The following is an 18083-nucleotide window of genomic DNA, read 5'->3' on the forward strand; positions in this document are numbered from 1 at the left end:
CTTCCCAAAGTTTGAGTTGTTTTAATTTTGTCGCTATTTATATGGATATAGGATTATATTATAGTATATATTATAGGATATATATTATAGTTTTAGATTATTATATAAGATATATATTATAGTATATGGATTAAAAAGTGATTAAAATTGGATCATATCTTTCTCTCTATTATTCTATTATATAATTGGTGTGTAAAACGTTTAATTTTGCTTGGGACTTTGTGATTTCGTATTTAGAACGTCGTCTCCCTAAATTATCTAAATACAGTAATGTCTCTCTAATTGTCGCTCGGATTGTGCACGAAATTGGACAATTTTGGAAGAGGAGACACGATTATTATAGTTGTTGAGAATCGGTAATTATAAAAACGAGGCGCAAGACTCAAATTAATCGTATCCCCTCTTCCCAAATTGTCCATTTTTGTGCGCGATCTAAGCGTCAATAAGGGAGATATTATTGTACAGTAATGTCTCTCTAATTGACCCTCAGATTGTCTAATTTTGGAAGAGGAGATACGATTGTTCGAGCCTCGTGACTCGTTTTTCATGGTCATCGATTGTCAACAACTATAATAAAAACGAGCTGCAAGGCTGGAATAATCGTATCTCCACCACCCAAATTTTCCATTTTTGTGCACAATCTGAGCGTCAATTAGGGAGACATTACGGATATCATAAAAATGGGAGTGAGAGACATCTATAACTGTGAAATCGGCAATTACTTAGTTTCCAACTCAATATTCAAGCCAATGCTCGCAGTAACAGCAAGTTGATTACTATTCCTATTCTGAATTTTTGTTATAACTTCTTAATAAAGCTCTATATGACCTATGTTTACATAACATTCTGTTCATACTTTATGCCATAGAATATACTGACAAAGTTTGAACATTAAAACCTGGGACGCTCTGTACATTAAACTTAAGAAATTGAATTTTGCTCGTGGAACGCTTCTTGGCCACAGACCACGGTACGACGCGGCGAGGAGAGATCTTCGTGGCGGGTCGGCCGTACATACATTGTGGGGCACGTGAAACGTTTATCTGTAGAGATAAAAATCTCGATCTCATGCCCCGGCATCTGACCCGACGGTACATTATTGTATAGTAGTCACTGCGGTGTGTCGATTGGCGCGGCCTGAATGGATGCTAAAGTTCAGTATCTACAGAGCTATAAGACCGTAGCACGGAAACGTCGGAAATTGACCGGAGACTTTGGGAAGATGAAATCGGGCATACAATAAAGCATGCGGTTGTTCGTAAGTTTCGTATCGTTGTATTTTAACCTACTTCTCTGTTACGCCGAAATGGAACGAGGGCAGTTTTCACAAACCGGTGGGAAGGCACTGGGGTACTGCATCAAAATCGATTTTAACATGTATCTGCTTTCCAGGGTGTCAAATTAATCCGAAGCTCGCTTTTATGCTGAACTATTTTTTCTCCACTCTCCTCCCTTCTCTGCACCCTCATTACGCTTTTGTACATGTAATACCGTCTAATTCTCGTGGACCCTTTCTTTTCCTTTTTTTCTTTTTTTTTTTAATTTGCGTACAACGCTTGAAAAGAGTGGAAAGCCTTTCTTATTTCTCATCGTCCGTGCTGCTGGCACAACGTTGCTTCGTTCCCCGCTTTCTTAGACGTGTAATTTGTGTTTCGCGCGGATTAAGAATGCGTCGGAATTATTCCGAACTATTGTGTTCGGTGAATGCGAGGCGTAATTGGCTCGGCGAGCATGATCTTTGCCGAAACGATACTCGATGCCGCTGTTAGAAGTTGCTCTTTGCGTGTTAAAACCTAGGTTAAGGTAATTTATAATCGACTAAATTATATTCAAGTTCGCTAATTACTTCGAATTATTTTTCTTTCTTTTTTTAGATTGGAAAAAGATCGCGAGGACGTTACGAAGATCGTCCAATTACGGTTTCCAAGCTTCTGAAAAATCGAAAGAGAGGTATTCTCGTGATAATAATTCCTTAATAGCGAACAAAATTACGTACTCATGGCAGACGTGGACGTTTAATATTCATCAACGCGAAGTAATATTGATCCCCGGTTGAAGTACGCCGAACAATAATTCGTGTCTGATAAATTTCAAGTCTTCCTCGCATAAAATTCTATCTCGAATATCCTTCGACAACGATGCTTCTTAAAAACTGTAGCATATTCGACAATTACGATTATACAGAGAATTTGTTCCGACATTATCTAAAGAATATGTTCTCGTTTTACTTAAAAAAATTACTTGTTTGTTCAGTAAGATATCCGAACACGATCTGACATCAATAAAATAAAATATGCTTCGTTTATCTACAAACAAATTCTACGTCTCTTTGTACAATGAACGAATCGTCTCGTCGCGAAACGTTTGCCCGCGTTTCCTCAATTAAACCCTCCGCAATTATTACCGAGAATGAGACTCCTCTGGGTACTTTATTTAATTCGCGAACATCAAATAGTGATAACTAATAAAATTATTCAAATGGATTCTATTTGCAAATTGGGACACGATCGCGGTTGCTTGGATTAATCTCCAGCCGTAAGTGACTACAGCAAATTCTCCCTAATTGACGCTCGGATTGTACAGTAAATTCTCCCTAATTGACGCTCGAATTGTACACAAAAATGGGCAATTTGGGAAGAGGAGGTACGATTCAAGGTACAAAGCTCGTTAAACCTCAAATTAGCACTTTGAATACGCTTAACCCTTTGCACTCGAAGCTATTACAACTGTAAATCTAGAATAATTTTTCTGGCTTATAGTATTTTTATTTTATACGACAAAGTGCATTTTATCTAGAATAATTTTCTAGGTAATTTTCTAGAATAATTTTTCTGGCTTATAGTATTTTTATTTTATACGACAAAGTGCATTTTATGCATATGAAATTGGCTCTTGTGACTCACGCAACAGTTACGCCCTTAACAATTATTTAAGTCTAAATTTTGTTGATCTAAAAATTATCTTAGAACGCGATATAACAAATTTTAATGGTGCCTCAGGGTGCAAAGGGTTAGTAGAATTCCCGTATTATTTAATCCCCATTAAAATCTACAGAACAGGAAATCAATTCCGTTCGCTGTTTCAAGACGAACAACGCTCGTTCGAATCTGCAACAAATTTGCAGAAATTCCGTTTTAAATTATTATTTATTCGATTTCGGTTCTATAACGATGCAACGATGAAACGCGTACGAACGCATTCGCGTACGTGAAATTCGTACTGAAAATAAACAATTCGGAAACGAATAAATCCGCAACGCGCGAATACCTTGGTAAAAACGTTCAGCAACGGCAAGGCGATGCAAGCGTACGACGGTACAGCAAAATGTGCGGACGGCTGGGCTCGATCAATAGCAAATAAGTGTTTTCGAGTGGCCAGTGAGATGTCCTGATCTCGATATAATAGAACACCGTCGGACACAATTCACGAGAACTCTGAATGTGAAAAGAAAGCAGATTCGATGTATTAAAGGTTAACGTTGACCGGAAAGTAGGTCAGCTTCGCGAAAAAAATAGACGGGGGGAATTAAACAAATTGTTTCTGAAACATGGGGTGGAAGTTGTACGGAACAAAGGGAAGTCGCGAAGAGTATCGAAACAAGTTCACGTAACTCATAATAATAAAACTTCCGCGTGTATTTATAAACGGAGAGACCACGGATCTTTCTACGAAATTTGATTTCTTCCTTTGATAATCTCGATAAATCGAAATTAATACGCCAACGTTTTTAGTTTTACTTGTTTTTTTTTCCATCTTTCGTCACCGTTTTATTAAATTTTACACGCCGGTTTTTTTTTGCCATAAAAGCGTAAAGTCCGCAGTCTATTTATAAATATTTCTTTTATGCGTTACTTTATTACATATCGATTTTCCGGTATTCCGTTATAAGATTAGTTAAATAATATCGAATCGACGCATTTTAACACGAAGCGCCGATAAATTTATTACGTGGACGTGGCATTAGAAATATATGCTACATTCTTGTAAATGTATTTCCAATATCAAGTTGGATTATAAATAGAAATCATGCGTATCGTTGCATACGTTTTACAAACGTATACCTCGGAACATAAATTCAATGTAAAAAATCCTATTTTACCATCGTCGTCCCGAAGACAGCTCGAGAAAGACTGCGTATCCAAATTAGTGAAATTGTGCCAAAATAATTTGCCACATTCTAATCAACTGTTTCATAGAAAATAACAAATCTAAAAAAAAATACAAATCAAGCTTAACAAAATCATTGGCACTAATAACAGCGAGCTTCAAGTAAAAGTACTTCTAATGAAAACGCGATGTGATGAAAAACGCTGTTCCTACAGTTCAACAATGTACAAATGAATTTTTCAGAACATCTATTAATCACTAAAGAGCATGTTCTATCCGAGTAATCCTTTGCGAAATGTATTATTCATACGATGCACAAGCATGAAAATGTTTATCCTCTAGAAATAATGAATCGTTCGGTCGCGAGTTCCGACCATTGTTACGAAACCGTGTCTCCAATAAATTGTTAATGCAGTTTTAAACGGACACGATCATCGTGTAACAATTAACGCTAATCTGTCAACACCGGAAAAGGTATGCGGAAGGGAATACGAAAGATATCGCGCATTAATGAGCTCGTGCTAACTGCGTTTCCTCTTTCACATTGTTCTTCATTAGCTAAAACGGCGATAATACGAATGTATAGGTTTCGCCGTTCAAATCGGGACGTGTTACGATAATAAATAGCGATTAGCCTAGATTTTTCACGGGGAGATCCGAATGAATTTATTCCCGTGCTCCGCGTGATGCGTGTACAAATTTTCTAAAATTCTGAACTCGTCCGGAAATCCATGCGCTGAAGAACTTCGAAGAGATTCGATCCGGTTGCATTTGAACTTTTTTCAAACGCTTTAAAAAGCAACAAATTCCAAGAGGAAACGCCTACCCCGAAAATAAATAAAAATATGCAGGGGACACGGATACCGTCGTTTTACCGCGTGAAAATTATTCGGAAAGTTTGAAATTCATTTTTCTAGAACATGAAGCTTCGCACGGGAAAAAGTTATTCTATCATGTCGACCTATTTTGAGGCATAGAATCTCTCTCATCCCGCTTGTGCCACGATTTACGTCCAACCTTGCTTATAATATACGTGCACGTTCTTGCACACACATATATATATATATATACATATATACATACTTATATGTATATATGTATATATTAGATCGAGAACTTCGCGATGCGGGCGAACACAATAAAATAACTGGATCGTGAAGTTGCGGCCGAAATCTAGCGTTATTCTGAAATAATTGTACCGGCCACTGCAGAATATTCGAGATTGATTAAACTTGATCAGCAAGAAAATGCTCCGATAGATTTTTCACGAACTGCTCCGCTTGATTCGCGATAACTCGCTGGTTGCCCCGTGATAACATTCCGCATACGTCCATGAGAGAAAGAAAGAGAAAGAGAGAGTCTAGTTCATAACGTATGCAACGACTGGGTCATTAATCATTTTAAGTTATTGATTCCAGTTCATTATTTCAGACATTATCGGAACCATTTTCTTATCTGTCGCGCATAAAAATAACTACATTTCTAACGCGTCGTCGGGAACGATTGTGCCGAGTGCAGCAAAAACTGTGCTCGATCGATTCTGCAGCATTCTTCAGCTTCGCGCGATCATTATGCCTCCTGCGAAAAAAAAATAAGAGCCTCGCGTACTTCGCGAGGATGCAACGCGAACGCCGTTCTGCGCGGTGATCTTCAGATTGAGCACCGATAATGCATCTATTTCATTTGTTTGCATTCCCGATGTTCCATTTATCTTTCGACCGATCGTTCGTAATTAGTGCGGACAATCGTGCAGATAATCATCTCTCTGCCGACAAGAAAAAGAAAGAACGATTTCCTTGTTCCGCCAAATTAGTACCTGCTGCTCTTTTTATCGTTACGTAAATTGGAACATTAACGTTGCTCGTCTGTTCTGTGCGATTTGGATATAGCAACTTTAACAAATGGAGATCCGCCGGATGTCCAATTAAATAACGATTCGAAGTTACAGTATCGCACGATTTGATATTCGTTAGAAAAATGGGTCCAAAGTCCGCCATGAGTAGCTTAAATAATTTCTATTTAACACTATGTTTACCGAACGGGTTAAATGACATATTTTAATCATTTTTTATGAAAATTATATCCTACATTCTATGCTTTTCATGTAATCGCTTCTTGACTTTTGCTACAGTTATCACGAAATTAATTCGGCAAATTGTATGATACAAAATATCGGTGAAAATAGCGTTAATTAATAGAAGGTGAGAAGCTATAACTTCGAATCGTTACTTTCTCCAAAAAAATCGTTAATTTCTCCGCCTTGTAAGTTCCGGGCGAATGCGAAAGTTCGCAGAGTAAGCCGGTACACCGAGAACTAGCCCCGTGTTTACGCTGCATAGCTAATTATCAGAGGACAATTTGAAACTGTCCCGACGGAAGCCGAAAGAAGGGGTCCAAACGACCACGCGGAGACGTTAAAAGAACTGATTAAAGTTGTCTGCGGGAGAGAGAAAGAGGGAGAGAGTTAGAGAGAGGTGTCAAGGAGCTGGTTAAAACAGCTTCAGTGTCAACAAGCACTGTCTACAGGCGTGACGCTCTGGTGTCAAGGAGTTGGTTAAAGCTGCCTCGAGGAGACACCAACGAGACACTGGTTAAAACCTCGATGTCAGAGTTCCAAGAAATTTCTTCTAATCTTCGCGCGTTACGTGTGTACTTTTAGTGAGATATGCATTAATTGCATGCAATGATGCAACACCGTAACGTAAGTCCAGCATTTTCGTGTGTTAAAGGGGAATAACGTTAAAATAAAAATTGCACACGTGGTCTCGCATTACCATGATATACAATTATGCACATTGTTTAATATAATAATATATAATATTGTTTCAAATTATTGTTCGTGCAGTGGCTGAAACAATGGTAGGTTCGCCTCACTTTTGTGACACGTGTTTAACGTAACATTCTGTATTTTAATATATGCATTTAGTGGTACGCACGATTATTTAAATAATATAATTATTAGTAATACAGTTCGACGTATATTGTTGCAGAAAGTATCCCGAAATTTATACTTTATAAATGGATTTATAGAAATATTTATATACGTGGAGAAATGTTCCGTTAAATTTCTGTTTCTCACAATTAATGCAATTTATTTTAGATATGCACCCTGCGTTACAAAATCTTTATCCATAGATTACGTACTTTCCGCAAGACTTTCAAGTTTCCTTCATTTTTGCGTAAGTAAAAGGACGAAACGAAAGTTTTTACCGAGATTCTGGAAAGCTCTCTCTATAAAAGATCGCGATTTCTTTAAAATTTAACAGTTCCAGCGCCCCGCGGCCACGATCGCGCGTCAAAAACGATGCATAACCGTCCTTTATTGACCTCCTTGCACCGACTGCGACACTTATAAACCTAACGAAATCTTTCTTATTGATCAATACGTGTATTTTAAGGAAATATCTTTGTTTCTACCAGCGGAGAAGTTGGAAGGTCTCCCAGCAAGATTTAATTGTCGCACCCACTGCGAAACTGAACGCTGTCCGACAAACGAAAGTTATTACAATATAATGTGGAAGAAAACGTATTCTTTCGAAAAAGTAAAATTTTCAAAAGCGTCACATTTTAATCCTTCTAGATGCACGTGCCACTTTAAAGATAGCGCGCAACCGTAACACAGAACAGAGTGGTATCATCCCTCGGGACGCTATGCTGAAATGCTGGAGCAAAAAATTCAACCGGCTTTTGTGTAAAACAGAGGCTGGATACACGTGTACCTCTTAAAAAATATTAAAAGTGAAGATGTTTTTCGAATCGTTTTTCCGACAACGCGGAAAATGGAATATACTCTTGATATTCGGGCGAAATTTTCACGAGAACGTAATTTATCGTTAAAACGTACGAATCTTCTTCCACGGAGAGTTGTAACAAAAAACAGCGGACTTTGAATTTTACCTTCAACCCTGAATCGTAAAAAACATATACAAAGAACATCTCTGCACTTCGTGCTAAAAGTTTAGTGATTTTCGCGCGGATCAACGTCATTTTTGCGCACAAAAATAGACAATTTGGGAAGAGGAGATGCGATTATTCGAGCCCCGCGGCTCGTTTTTATAGTCGTTGAGAATCGGTTACTATAAAAACGAGCCGCAAGGCTCGAATAATTGTATCTCCTCTTCCCAAATGGTCCATTTTTGTGCGCAAAAGTCCCAAACTGTCCATTTTTAGCGCAATCTGAGCGCGAATTAGGGAGAAATGCATTTTGTGCTTCGTCTGCGCTTAACCAATTTATTCGATCTTAAATAAGTAATAATAATAATAAATAGATCTTTCTAATCTATTAGTTTCTGAAAAATCCATCTCTCACAGTCACGTGTAATTATCCTGTAATCCTGTGAATTGGCGCGAGCCCGCACAATCGTCGAAGTCGCGGAGATGCGTTCGCAGAGAAGAGAATGCAATCGCGTCGAAGTCCGACGAACGTAGCTACCGGCGCGGTTTTCATTAAAAGTTACAAACGGGTCGGGATCCATCGTGAAAATCGTTGATGGTCGCCGCGAATGCTCCTTGTAAGAAAATATGGAAGCATGCCGAGATAAGCGGTAATGAACGTGTAGAAGATACCGCGAGATGCATAAAGATAAATAGCTGGAGGTAAAATGCAGGTTATGCAGAAGAGAGAATGAGAATCTGGCACACATATGGGTCTACGAGGAATTCAAAAGTAGAGCCGGGGAGAGGGGGAGAGGGAGGCCGGGAGAGAAAGGGTACACGAAATATTGCAGATGAGCGAAAGAGGAAGCACGTGTAGGGATGCATTAAGTGAGAAACTGAAGTGGGAGCGGTGCAATTAAGCCGAAGAATTTAAAAGACTGCCCAAGAGCGAACCGAACCGAAGCACTATCCTGAATAGTGCATAACTAAATTTCCTCTAGAATATCTTCGAATTTATAACCAACCGCGGAAAGCGTCCGCGGGAATTAATTCGAGCAATTCGTGCGTCCGTAAATGGCACTCGTAAACCGATCAAAGAAGGTATTATTGCGTAATTTTTATTCAGACCTGTTACCATTTATCGTCGAAACCGTCCCAATTTTCGCAGTTAATTTATTATAAACAAGATGTTTCGAGTACCTTACATTCCATCCGCGAATTATGTTAAAAATCCAGTAATTTTCTTCTTCCAATTTTCTTTCAGCCTTTATATCGGATTGCAATTATAATTGTAATTCCAATTAAGATAACTTTTCTCTCGGATAAAACAAGATTATCTTCGGTCGCTAAATGTTCGAATTTTGAAATATCCTCGCGCTAGGAACTGTAAGAAAATGAAAATAAAAAGAAGACAGAAGAATTCCGCCTCGGGTCTCTCTAAAATGTCGCTCGATGAAACTACGTACTGCGAAGCGAATCTTTATCATTTCCGTAAATATGGAATAATTCTTCGTCGTCACGATTGTTACAATTTTAGAAACAATGCACACATTTCAAAACCCGGTCTGCTTATTGCATTACCATTTAATCCAGAAAGCACGTGGTCCCGCGCGCGTTTCGTTGCTGTTCCGGGTCCGGGCGCATTACAGAGAAGCGCGGTAAATTCTCCCTAATTGACCGTCAGATCGTACGCAAAAATGGACAGTTTTGGAAGAGGAGACACGATTATTCGACGTAACCTTGCGGCTCGTTTTTATAGTTGGAAAACGAGCCGCGAAAAAGGCTCGAATAATCGCATCTCCTGCTCGCAAATTGTCCATTTTTGTGCGCAAATCGGAGCGTCAATTAGGGAGCAATTAGGGAGCATTTCAAAACCCGGTCTGCTTATTACATTACCATTTAATCCAGAATGCACGTTGTCCCGCGCGCGTTTCGTTGCTGTTCCGGGTCCGGGCGCATTACAGAGAAGCGCGGTAAATTCTCTCTAATTGACCGTCAGATCGTACGCAAAAATGGACAGTTTTGGAAGAGGAGACACGATTATTCGACGTAACCTTGCGGCTCGTTTTTATAGATGAAAAACGAGCCGCGAAAAAGGCTCGAATAATCGCATCTCCTGCTCGCAAATTGTCCATTTTTGTGCGCAAATCCGAGCGTCAATTAGGGAGCATTTACCGTTGCCGTTCCTCTGAATTTCTAGGGGGCCCGGGCACGGAGTATCGCACAACAATCCTTATTACGTTTCCCTAGCCATACACTTAGAATCGTTGTCCTTTCCGAAGTAATAAGATTCCCGACTCTATTATGCCCCCTCGTCCCCATTTAGTCCTCGGTTGAAACTTCATTCCGGCCGCCGACGCAAATAATCGAATCCGCTCTCATCTGAGAATATTACGTTTCCCCCCGAAAATTTCATTGGCTTGTTGTAATACACCCCCTTAAATTTCACAACGTTCGCTCTACGGCTATTTTTATCGCTCTCGGACGCCTTTATGCCGCCGTTTTCCCGCGTGTTTCCGCACTATTCGAGACGCAGTTGCAAGCATATGCACTTTGACATTCGTCTGCGTTGACCCCTCGTGACGTAGCGGTGTAAGTGAATAATGCCTGTCAATGTACGCTCATAATTTAGAGAAATTGCCGCGATTCTTACATTGTACACACTGCTGGTAAACCGAGGATCATTCGATGATCGTGGTCTTGGTCCCTCGAGATTCCTTTCGGACACCGCCGGCATAATTTGCTAGTTCGAGCATTCGAGTTTTTAAGATCGCTCGTGACTTTCTTACCGTCGAATCGCAAACACCGTTGTCAAGACTCCATTCATAAAGAATTGGTCGGTCTATAATAAATTTGTGCGCATAAAATAATTGCCTGAACAGTTGCGTTGCACACGCGATGCGATCGCTTCGGTCTTCTCTTGTCGCGCGATTTTTTACTTGTTCGTTCCGTTTGTGAATTGATCACAGAATTGGTCCACTATCGATCTTAGTGATCACTATTGATCACTAAAATCACTATTGATCAATTTTCCGAAAACTATGCTAACAAGAAAAACTCGGCTAACAAGAATGGACGTCGCCGTTGTCGTTTTGCTCAAATTCCTAACAAAGCGATTCATGCAATAACAAGTGATTCATTGTCTGATTCAGGCAATTATTATGCTGGAAATGAAAACCGTATGATTCAATAGACATAAATGGAAAACGTTCGTAAATTCCTAGACGAGAAAAATTGAATATAAGTTGCTATAACTTAAGCTTTCGGAAATTCTGGTATAAAACGCGAATTCAGATTCTAGTGCGGAAAGATCGGGAAAGTAAACGATATGCTGTACGAGCGTCGTAAATAAATAATGTAGTGTTCCGAGCGTATCGTTCGCGTTGAAATACTTCGGTTAGTGCACAGATGCGAATTCTAGAGATGCTCCTTCAGAATTTACATACTGACACACATTGGCGAGCAAAGTTCTGCGAACAACACAGTTTGACCTATCTGACAGTCGAAGAGATGGCCGACCACGTAGAGTTGACGACAGGAACGGTTGGTTTGTTGGGAACAAGCCTTAAAGTATCTACCGAAGCGATCGGCGAAAGCCTGAGTTGCGATCACTGCGGGTGTCTGTAGTTCGAAGCGTCCATTAATCTATCAAATATTCGTCTGTTAAACGAAATCTATGAAATATATAAAATATATAAAATATATAAAGTATATAAAATATATAAAATATATAAAATATATAAAATTTATAAAATCTATGAAATCTATGAAATCTATGAAATCTATAAAATCTATAAAATCTATAAAATCTATAAAATCTATAAAATCTATAAAATCTATGAAATCTGTAAAATCTATGAAATCTGTAAAATCTATGAAATCTGTAAAATCTATGAAATCTATAAAATCTATGAAATCTATAAAATTTATAAAATCTATAAAATCTATAAAATCTATAAAATCTATAAAATCTATAAAATCTACAAAATCTATAAAATCTATTAAAATCTATAAAACATTAGTAGCAGAGCTAATTATTACGGTAGTTTATGGTATAATTCTGATATAACATTTGAATGTTAAAACGATCAAACTAACGTGCACTTTTACGAACTGATACGTAAGAAAGGAAAACATTGTCTTTTGAATAAAATAATAATTATTTAATCTGAAATAAAATATACACACAGAAATTCAAACCATGCACGGAATAACAGTGATTGGGAATGGAGAGAGGATTCGGATCGAATGAACAAATAAAAACAAAGGATCAAGATCCTCTGCGAACACCATGTGCTGGTTATTATGTAAACCAAACTTATTATACAACCTAGCCCACCATTATCTCGAGGCAAGATGAAATGGATTTTATGAAAACAGCGCCTCGTAACGCGGCAACCTTTACGAATTACAATAACTCGATCTTCGTGGAAATGTTGCGTAACGCGTTATCAATCTGACAATGAATTTCATTCTAATTCGATCGGTACTTACATAAATGAACTGTCTTTAAAACTGAGATATTTTGGCATCGTTAATTATCATACAAATTCGTTTGTCTCTCGCTACAAATTACAGTATAGAAATCATCGCATGTACAATATCGATCTCGAACTGGTAATCGAAACAATGGAAAGTTATCGGCTCCGTTAGAAAAATTGTTCCCTGCTTACTGAAAAATTCGCAAACAATTACTTGCACGTGTTTTTTATCTCGCCGATACAAATGCATAATGCGACCAACAGAGACATCGTATCTTCCACCAATTGATCTCTAACGAACAATTAAAGACGATTGCGAACATTTTTGAATTTCTCTGTTCCTTTGAAATCCGTTCGAAAGAAAATACATTCGAACAACGTTTTAACTAATTCAGCACGCGTTTCATTGCTTCGACGTGGAATCGTTGCAATTTCAGCGAATAAATACATACGTACAAAGAAAATCATTTTCCAGGACAGTAGCCTGGGACGAAAATTATTTTGAATAACTTATACGTAGAAATTGCATGCCCGATTTTCATTAAAATGCGCTGTCTGTGTATCGTTCCGAGCATTCGATATGAATGTATAATTTCGCTCGATATATAAATCATCTGGACAACGAAATTTCTCAATTAAGGGACGCGCGTGCGTTTAATAACTTCGTTATCGTGTACATTGTAATAATATATTGATACTGTCTTAAAAAAAGCGACTATAAAGGATGAAAGTAATTAAAAATAAGAGGAGGATAAGGGGTCAATCGATACTATCGATTTGCGAGTCAGGAAGTTATGATTGCGGAATAAAATTGCATCTTGTGTCACCGCCTAGCAACCTGCATAGTAAATAAAAGCCAACATAAATTCTTCGAACGATCTTTCGCAGTAAAACATGTAACGTTCGTAACTATTGCGTTCGAAATGTGAACATTTTTGTTAGCTTCTGTACGATTCAGGGACACAATAATAAAATCGTATCTTTTAATTATGCTTGGACAACACGACTCGAAGAAAGAAAATCGTGATTTTAGATATTGCAAAGAAAAAACTGCGCTTTTATTACGAATACATTTTCGTGTACCAATACGTCGTCTCTGTACATATATTCGCACCGCTTTTAACCAATAACAATATATATAATAATAATAATATAATGTATAATATAAAAAAAATATATAATAAAAAATTACAATTATTAACGTAACACATGTAATAATAACAATATATATAATAATAATAATATAATGTATAATATAAAAAAATATATAATACAAAATTATAATTATTAACAGAACACATGTAATAATAACAATATATAATAATAATATAATGTATAATATAAAAAAATATATAATACAAAATTATAATTATTAACAGAACACATGTAATAATAACAATATATAATAATAATATAATGTATAATATAAAAAAATATATAATAAAAAATTATAATTACTATAACAGAACACATATAATAATAATAATATAATGTATAATATAAAAATATATATAATAAGAAATTATAATTATTAACAGAACACATATAATAATAATAATATATTACGCCGCGCGGAAAGTCTAGTACGAAACGTGTCAGAGAAGCTGGTAAATCTGCGTCAAGTTTCCAGTTCCACGGCAGAAATCTTTCATCAAGGCGGAGACAAAAGAAAGCGGGCCGTTCAAGCGGCTTCCTTTGCACTTCTAAAACGCTTTTTGAACGGAATCAAGCTGGAATTGTAATTATAAAGAATCTTCAGTCTCGCTCGTTTACACGTGGCAAATCTTTAAACATTACAAACTGAGACTTCATTCCGCTCATTGCACTTTTCGTTTCCTCTGGCGATTACTATTCGCAACGAACGACTGCAATTCACTGCGACGCATCATGATAATTACTGGACAAAATCCCGAATCTGTTTTTCAGCCTGCGAAACGAAACGAACATGAAAAATATTATTAATGGACCGTGAATCTTTGTTCTTCCATATTATTCCCCCACATTTTCCAACTACAAAAGAAATTGCATTAATGACAATTCTATGTCCGTCGCGGGAAATTGTTCAGTTGGGTAAATCGAATTTCGTTCTTCGTCCCTCGATTTTTAACGAAACAATGATTCGTTTAACGAATCAATGGAATTTTTGTTAGCTTCTGTACGATTCAGCGACACAATAATAAAATCGTGCCTTTTAATTATGCTTGGACAACACGACTCGAAGAAAGAAAATCGTGATTTTAGATAGTGCAAAGAAAAAAACTGCGCTTTTATTACGAATACATTTTCGTGTACCAATACGTCGTCTCTGTACATAATAATGATATAATGTGTAATATAAAAAAATATATAATAAAAAATTATAATTATTAACAGAACACATATAATAATAATAATATATTACGCCACGCGGAATGAATTGAATTGATTGAAGCTCGCGAGGAGTTTTTATTAAAAAAAGGGGGGGGGAAACCGCGACAACGGTAACGACTTAAAGAACGTATCGCGTTTCTCGTGGAAAGGCCGCGCACGATGCTCCAGTTTATTTAGAAAAGCCGCACGGGCCGACAACGAATCTAATTTACAACGTGCGTGCGAGAGACGAAGTTAATCGAATGAGCGGGTGCGGCAGTCGCTATGGCCGAACGTTTTGCAAAATGCTATTTCGAGGGTAACAGGTTTGAAGTTACGGCTCGAAGTTTCGAGCAGGCCGACTCGTTTCATTGAAACGGCCGTAACTTCGTCAATAATTCCTATTGCGCTTTTGCCTTCGAAATATGTGCATACTTCCACGCGGCGCTCGCCTTTCAACGACCTAAACAAAATCGAGTTTTTTGTCGCCAGAGAGAACACGCGTCGCTATTTTTTTTTTATTTTTTATACGGAATCTCGAAAGAGAAACAAAACGGAGTATCATCGGACCGCGGATGGTGTTTTTTTTTTTGTTTTTCAGGCCACGAAAATAATTGACGACGTAACAGGGAACGGTCCATTGTTTTGACGCGGATTGAACGAGAACCCGTTGATGGTTCATAAACACCGAACGGTGAAGTAATAAAAGTAAAACGCGAAACAATGAGAAACGAAGCCGAGCATCCACGTATAAGTGTTGCACGTCATCGTCTCGAATATCGAGGCCTGCCTGCCATCAATTCGCCGGCAGACGGAGGGAAATCCCGGCGCGGACCGGTGCCCGTACTTCGCCCATTGTATTTTCGTTGCCGGTGAAAAAAAGAAGACGAGAAAGCATTAGCACTGACCTGTAGTCTAACGCGTAAGTTCTCCGACCAGCCACTACGGTTTAAACTTCGAACCAATATCGGAAAAAAAATAGTAATAGCGAAGTACAGCACTGAAATAAGAACGGAAATCAGGATCGCGTTGTTATCTTTTAAGCGAGTTGCTGCGATCTCGTACGAAATACAGTATGAATTCTCTCTAATTCGCGCTCAGATTCTACTGAAAAATGGACTAGTTTGAGAAGAGAAGCCTTTTTATTCGAGCCTTTATAGTTGCAGTGAATTATCCCTAATTCGCGCTCAGATTGCGCACAAAAATGGAGAATATTTGGGAAGAAGAGATTATTATTATTTATTTCATATTATTATTATTTATTTCATATGATTATTATTCGAGCCTCGCGGCTCATTTTTATAGTTACCGATTGTCAACGACTATAAAAAGACGCAAGGCCCCGAATAATCGCGTCTCCTCTTCCCAAATTGTCTATCTTCGTGCGCAATCTGAGCGCGAATTAGGGAGAAGAAATGACTGCATCAGGAATTGTAAAAGTAAAAATCGGAAACCAGTGAGTTTTACTGGTTTGATAGTTCTAGTGTTAAAAGTATTAGAAAAATGGACTATTTTTGAAGAGAAGATACGATTATTCGAGCCTTTACAGTTGCAGTGAATTATCCCTAATTCGCGCTCAGATTGCGCACAAAAATGGACAATATATAGGAAGAAGAGATTATTATTATTTATTTTATATGATTATTATTCGAGTCTCACGACTCATTCTTATAGTTACCGATTGTCAACAACTATAAAAAGACGCACTGCCTCGAATAATCGCATCTCCTCTTCCCAAATTGTCCATTTTCGTGCGAGATCTGAGCGCGAATTAGGGAACAGAAATGACTGCATCAGAAATTGTAAAAGTAAAAATCGGAAACCAGTGATTTTTACTTCCTTGCTGGTTCTAGGGTTAAAAGTATTGGAAAAGTCGAAAATTTTCAGCGGTCCTAATTCGACGGCGCGTGACAGTAACGTTGTATTTTTCGAATGCAGAACTTCTGCACAGCTTTCCTAACAAACGTTAGTTCTCTATGCGCGTCTGGAAAATCAATGGTTGACGTGACGTTTAACGATGAAGATCGTATCACGTTTCCTCCTTAGCGTGTAATGTACAATATTTGTCGTTCGTCTACTTCTTTAAATAAAGTTACGACGCGATGACAAAAAAGTAGCCGGAGGAATGTGTGATAAGACGTTCGTTGACGGTGGCAACACGCCAGCATACCTTGTTAAGATTGTTATGCTAATTACGTGGGAACGGTCAGGCAAGTTTTCGAATCGTCCACTTAACAAATACGAGAAACGGAGATTCGAAATCGCGTGTAACGCCGTGCAACGATGTGAAAGAATATATACTAATCTCATGAAATTAATGATGTATTCGATATGCACGTGTCGAGAGACAGAACTTCCTCGATTTTCGTTAACGCGTCGCCGATATTTCTTTCAGCCTCTTGTCGTAATTACGCTATTTTATCAAAAGCAACGAGCGATTTCCGAGACGTTAACGAAGAAATTGTGACAGAGAGAACGAGCCCCCAGAAACGTTCCGACTTCGTGATCGCGATTAATCGCGAAGCACGCCGGTGGTATCGATCAAAATACGTTGCTGCCAGCCGGCAAACGCAGCCAAGAGACTTTGTTAATGTTAACAAACGTGCAAAGAATTGTTTCAGTCACGCGTGACTTCTAATCGATGGGTAGAATCGTCGATGTTCAGCGAACCCAGAATAATGCGAACCAGTTTGTCCGTTACTGTCACACTTATCAGCGACGTACTGTAACCAATAGGAACACAAATATCGTACGCTCGAGCATCGCCTATACGTAAATAGGCGCCTATATACGTCGCCGCCCTTCGAACGGTCGACATCGTTAATAGATAAGTCGCATGTAATACACGTAACTCGCGTTTCACCGAGTTCCTCGAATCTTATGAATGCTACATGCTCCGAAATCGTTCGTTTTCAACTGCGGTTCTACGTGCATTTTGACCGCGGTTAAACTGCATCTTAACCCCTTGGGTACATTTTGCGACCGAGACTCGTCATGCGCTCGTTTCGCACAAGTTACGGTTATTAATTCGACTAAATACGCCTGCTTGATTTATTGCTGCGTCGGTGATAGGTTCGTCGGAAGCCATCGCAAAATATACTATATAGTATACTACATATAATATAATATATAATAATATTAATATAATATAATATATAATAATATTAATATAATATAATATATAATAATATTAATATAATATAATATATAATAATATTAATATAATATAATATATAATAATATTAATATAATATAATATATATAATAATA

General features: G+C 37.9%; 1 protein-coding gene and 2 long non-coding RNA genes across 9 annotated transcripts in view; 1 reads left to right on the forward strand and 2 right to left on the reverse strand.

The window, feature by feature from the left end:
• The window catches only part of Tomosyn (syntaxin-binding protein tomosyn), a 113513-nt gene that overhangs the window by 84370 nt on the left and 11060 nt on the right, over window positions 1-18083 (reverse strand). The window lies entirely within an intron of this gene.
• LOC117218779 (uncharacterized) lies at window positions 1091-2317 on the forward strand. The gene is made up of 2 exons (XR_004489868.2): window positions 1091-1258; window positions 1875-2317. It is a non-coding gene; the product is annotated as an uncharacterized LOC117218779 (long non-coding RNA).
• On the reverse strand, window positions 13492-17952 carry LOC143259655 (uncharacterized). Its single transcript, XR_013033672.1, has 2 exons — window positions 15722-17952; window positions 13492-14391 (listed from the first exon to the last, which is right to left on the reverse strand). It is a non-coding gene; the product is annotated as an uncharacterized LOC143259655 (long non-coding RNA).

Source organism: Megalopta genalis, chromosome 6 (assembly GCF_051020955.1).
Source record: "Megalopta genalis isolate 19385.01 chromosome 6, iyMegGena1_principal, whole genome shotgun sequence".
NCBI lineage: Eukaryota > Metazoa > Arthropoda > Insecta > Hymenoptera > Halictidae > Megalopta > Megalopta genalis.